Source organism: Leptonychotes weddellii, chromosome 9 (genome assembly GCF_054177405.1).
Source record: "Leptonychotes weddellii isolate Sample4059 chromosome 9, ASM5417740v2, whole genome shotgun sequence".
Lineage (NCBI taxonomy): Eukaryota > Metazoa > Chordata > Mammalia > Carnivora > Phocidae > Leptonychotes > Leptonychotes weddellii.
In genome coordinates this window covers 62070473-62075752 of record NC_138377.1, presented here as the reverse complement: position 1 = coordinate 62075752, position 5280 = coordinate 62070473, and the positions used below count along the sequence as shown (strand labels likewise).

Sequence of the window (5280 nt, the reverse complement as noted above, 5' to 3'; positions counted from 1 at the left end):
TATCTTACATGCTTTTTTCAAGCCCAGCTAGTATCTTTAAATTCGTCATTCTGAACTCTAGTTCTGACATTTTACTAATGTCCGTATTGATTAGATCCCTGGCTGTTGGTACTGCCTCTTGTTCTTTTTTTGAGGTGATTTTTTCCGTCTTGTCTTTTTGTCCAGAGGAGAATAGATGAATGTAGAACAAAATGCTAACAGGGTAACAGCAGCCCCAGAAAAATATACACTAAACAAATCAGAAGACACCTGAAACCAGGGGAAAAGAAAGGGAAAGAAAGAAAAAAGAAAAAGAAAGAAAAAGAAAAAGATTAAAAAAAAACAATATGATCAAATATGATCAGGCTGGTATATAGATCAGTGCCACACATTAGATTTTGGGCGTATTTTGGTTTGTTAGAAGAAAGTGCCTCCCAAAATTTTAAAGAAAGAAAAACTTATATATGTACAAAAATAAGGGTAGATACGATGAAGGGTGGAATATGACTGTAAAGATGAAAATTATAAAAGATTTTATAAAGGAATTAAGAAGAGAAGTTGCTTGAAAAAAGAAAGAAGAGGAATTAAAAAAAAAAAAGAGGGAGAGAATGTGATCAGGCAGGAGACTAGAACAAAGCCATACACTAGAGATTTAGGGTATATTTTGGTCTGTTAGAAGAAACTGTATCCCAAAATTTTAAAGAGAGAACAACATATATATATAAATATATATACACCAAAAATAAGGTTATCTACTATGAAGGGATAGAATATGACTCTAAAAATGAAAAATAAAAAAGATTTTTAAAAAAGGCATTGATAAGGGCGCCTGGGTGGCTCAGTTGGTTAAGCGACTGCCTTCGGCTCAGGTCATGATCCTGGAGTCCCTGGATCGAGTCCCGCATCGGGCTCCCTGCTTGGCAGGGGCTCTGCTTCTCCCTCTGACCCTCCCCCCTCTCATGTACTCGCTCTCTCTCTCATATAAATAAATAAAATCTTTAAAAAAAAAAAAGGCATTGATAAATGTTGGTTGAAAGAGGGAAAAAGTAAAATTCAAAAAAAAAATAAATAAAAATTGACTTTGAAAGACTAAAGAATCAGGGGGGAAAAAAGCCATGAATTCTATATACAGTATTGTACATAGAACATTGATTGGTAGACTTGGTCTTGGCTGGCTGTTTTTGCTGATCTTCTGGGGGCGGGGCTTGTTGCCGTGGTTCTCAAATGTCTTTGCTGGAGGCGGAATTGCCTCGCCCTTGCCAGGTGGGCTAGGTAATCTGCTCGGGTTTGCTCTCGGGAGCTTTTGTTCCCTGCAAGCTTTCCGTACAGCTTTGGAGGCCCAGAGTGAAAATGGTGGCCTCCCAATCTCCGCCTTGGAGGAGCTGAGAACTCAGTGCCCCACTCCTCAGTGTGCCCCAGAGAAAAGCAATCACTCCCGCCTCCCCGGTCTCCGGCTGCACTCTGTGCTCACCCGGCCTGTGACCAAGCGTTTCTGTCTCTGGCACCTGACCCCATTTGGAGTCTCCAAACCCAGCAGATCCCTGTGGTGTGCTCCCACGCTGCTCCTCCCGGGGGTGGAAGAGGAGTCTTCCTTGCCCTGCCGCTTGTTGGGTCCCTGCTGGGAGAGCAGTGGCTTGACTGTGCTGTGGATCACAGTTTATGACAACCCCGAGCTGAGAGCCCACTCCTCGGCTGTCTCTGCAGCTGGCTTCCCGGCTCCGATACCTGGGAGCTCTGCCGCACTCAGGGACCCCTGGTCTTTTGACCCTGAGGGTCCTGAGACCACACTGTCCCGGCGAGGGTTTCACCCCCCGCTTAGCCACTGGAGCGACCTCTGTCAGCCGAGCAGACTTTTAAAAGTTCCGATTTTGTGCTCCGCCGCTCTATCACTTGCCACTACTGACTGATGGAGGCCCCCTCCCCTGCTGTCTATCTTCCCATATATCACCTCGGATTCACTTCTCCGCACGTTGTGTATTTTAATTTTTATTTTAGTTTGTAACCACAGAAACATCTTTATCATTGTTTTATATGGCCATTGTTATTTTTCACTTGCTTTGGTCTTCATTTCAGAGATCACTGTCCTTCTGCCTATAGCACCTCCTTTAGAATCTTTTGATAATGCAGGTGTGTTTTGGCTGGGGTAAGAGATAGTGTCATGTTGAACATGGGAATCTTGTATGCAGAAGGAATCTTACATTGAAGCATTTTTAAGTAAAATAGAAGAGCTTTTCTGGTTAAATCTTGTTAGACACCTTGGATCTTAGTCCATGATCTCTGATTATGTTTTGGCTTCAGTTTTCTCATCTGTAAATTGAAGTTACGGAACAAAATGGTCATTTTCTAGTCAACAGTTCTCAATTCTTTGACAAAGATCTCTTTAGTCTGTAATTATCATCTATCAATTTGCCACTATCCATAAGCAGAATGATCTTTTTTTTTTTTTTGGTTCATATATAATTTTTTTATCCTCTGTCTCTCCAAAGCAATAACCACAGGGTAAAAAAGAGAAGGGACTAAATAACCAGGTTTGGGATGTGAAATTTTGCCAGTGATTTCTGCCCTTATTTCATACTTCATTATTTGTGCCTTTAGAAGGAAGGCAGTAAAACTAGGGTCTGTATTTCACTGGAGCCCTAGGTTTTGAGGGGTTCTCATAGTATGCCCAAGCAATACCAGTATGTCCCTCAACCATAAGGGGCAGCATTCATATCGTATTCTATGTGTATAGTGCCCTCTAGAATTCCAGGAACTTCAAAAAATTTATATCTTGACTTTTGCTACAGTTTGAATTATAGTCCTTGGAGTTATATAATGTGGCACAAGTCTGAAGTCCATCTGCCCAAGGTAAAGCCTTGCACAAGTTTTTTCTTAATGATGCTAAAAAGAAAGCTTCTAGAGGAGAAAGATGATAAAGAAGGAGTAATGTTTATGGGGAAAGAGAAACCAAGAGATTTTGATTCCTGTTTATAATTCTGGTTGTAAGAGAGAGCAACTTCAGGCAAGCATGAGATACAAGCTTAATTATATAGCATGGTAGTCTCCTAAAGTCCTTATGGCAGCATCCCATCATGAAGTGTATAATACTTCATTGTGGGCATATTAGTACTTGTTGCATCAGTCTTTTCATTTTTGTGAGTTCACCTAATCCCCAAAGTGGAAAAAAATACAACAAAATTTCTTGTCCTCCCTTTCCACCTCCTGCCTAAGAATTTTGTTTGTTTTGTCAAAACAGGAAAAAGCATTGTTGATGCAGCTGTGTCCTCACAGCGGATGATGCAACTGAATCCATTTTTACTAGTAATTTCACTGAAGGGTATTTTTTTTTGAAGGATGGAAAGGCATTTTTACAGTCAAGTTCTGTTTTAATTTTCTCCTGTGCTGTAAAGTTAGAAAACCAGGTATACTGAAAGGGTATGTTAATGACACCCTTCTTCCTAATTTTCTACCTATGAATATCTTCACAGTTGTGGGCTTTTGGAAATACATGGCAATTAAATGTCATTGATTTTACTCCATTTTTTTCTGAAGATTTTTCATAATCTCCTTTGGAAAAAGGAGAAAGAATTTGATATGATATAAGGGAAAAGTAACTTTCAAATTCTTCCAGTCAAAGTTATTATTCCCAGCTCTTAATCCTTGTAGGGGAGTAAGGCACCTACTTTTCTACCAGCTTTCACTGTTGCCACCTACATTTCTATTCCTTTTCATCTTTAATGGTACCTCATCTGATTTATCATCTATTCCTGAGATACCTTCAAGTTCTTAAATTTATGTAATATGTTTTGCTATCCATTTCTTCTAACTCTATGTTTACCCATTTTCATGTGAACAATTAAACATAGTTAAAAAATCTCACTGGATTGCTGGTGAATTTAAAAATAAAAAATGCACAGTCTTATTTTGGCTAATATTGGTAAGTAAAATGAAACAGACATATTTCTTTTTTTTTTTTAAAGATTTTTTTATTTATTTGAGAGAGAGAAAATGAGAGACAGAGAGCATGAGAGGGAAGAGGATCAGAGGGAGAAGCAGACCCCCCACTGAGCAGGGAGCCCGATGCGGGACTCAATCCGGGGACTCCAGGATCATGACCTGAGCCGAAGGCAGTCGCTTAACCAACTGAGCCACCCAGGCACCCAAAACAGACATATTTCATGATGTATGCATATTCAGTTTTTGCTAAGACAATATATGTTTGAATATGCAAGAGAGGAAATGTTTTCTGTTAGCTGTGTCCATTACTTAGTTTATTTGAAATGCAATACAGGCTCAATTATGTGTACAAATACCTAGATTTCCTTCATAACCTTCCCACTGGTTAAAACATTTTTTTTAGTCACTTTTTTCTCAAACTACCCTTTAGTGGTTAAGTGTGTAGTGGAAATAAAATTGGAATATCTTTCACATTTATTATCATTTTCTTTTTTAAATAACCTTCAAATTCATTTTTATTGTTTGAATACTATATATGATCCTGCCATTATGAAATTTTACTGCTTCACTCTTATTGAAATTAGTGCAGTCACTAATGAGATGACTAATGTGCCATTTAATGATCGTAATCTAAATTATATTTCTATCCATGTTTTAAACATTTTAAAATATAAATTATGCACATGTTTTCTTTAAAAGTTTCAATATTGTTTATAAGGGAAAACTAAAAAGTACCTTCTTTCATAATATATAAATATTTGTTAACTGTCTTCTGATCATTTATTTCCCCCTTCTCAGTTTCCAGTAGTCCTAAATTTCTGTTCGGTGGTCCTTAGCGTTTTAGAGAAACTGCTTCCATCCTGACTCCAGCAACTGAGTAAGTAGGCTAAAATAAATATCTTATTCCATACCCCTAACTTAATTCAGGGATAGTATGTGATTTAAGCTGTTTCAATTACAATAAATAGCAGGTATTCTCCTGGGAGTACTGGGATTAAGAAGCTTAATCTCTCATTATTGTTAGTTTTTTTTTTTTTTAACAAGTAATATATAATATACAGAAGTATCTGATCTGAAGAGGTAGGGTAGATCACAATGAAGACCAGTACCACATGTCTTAGGTCGCATTTGGTTATGATGCATAGCATCTCTCAAATATAGTTGCTATACCAACAAAGTTATAATGCTTGCTTTCTTATATGTCAGCTTCCATTCACTGCTGATCAGTGACAACTCTGTCTTTTTTCCATATGTCTTTTTCATTTGAGGATTTAGACAGAAGCAGCAGTCCCATTTGGGGCATGCAGTTCTCATGGTATAAATAAGAGCTAGTAAGTGAGCCCAACCACTCAAATGCTCAGAACT

The 5280-nt window shown here is 38.2% G+C and overlaps 1 long non-coding RNA gene across 1 annotated transcript in view; it reads left to right on the top strand.

The window, feature by feature from the left end:
• LOC145723270 (uncharacterized) overlaps nt 1–4796 on the top strand; it is an 8955-nt gene extending 4159 nt beyond the window's left edge. Inside the window, exon 2 of the long non-coding RNA XR_014148196.1 lies at nt 4714–4796. This is a non-coding gene — a long non-coding RNA (uncharacterized LOC145723270). The remainder of the gene's footprint in view (nt 1–4713) is intronic.
• Nucleotides 4797–5280: the final 484 nt, after the last annotated feature.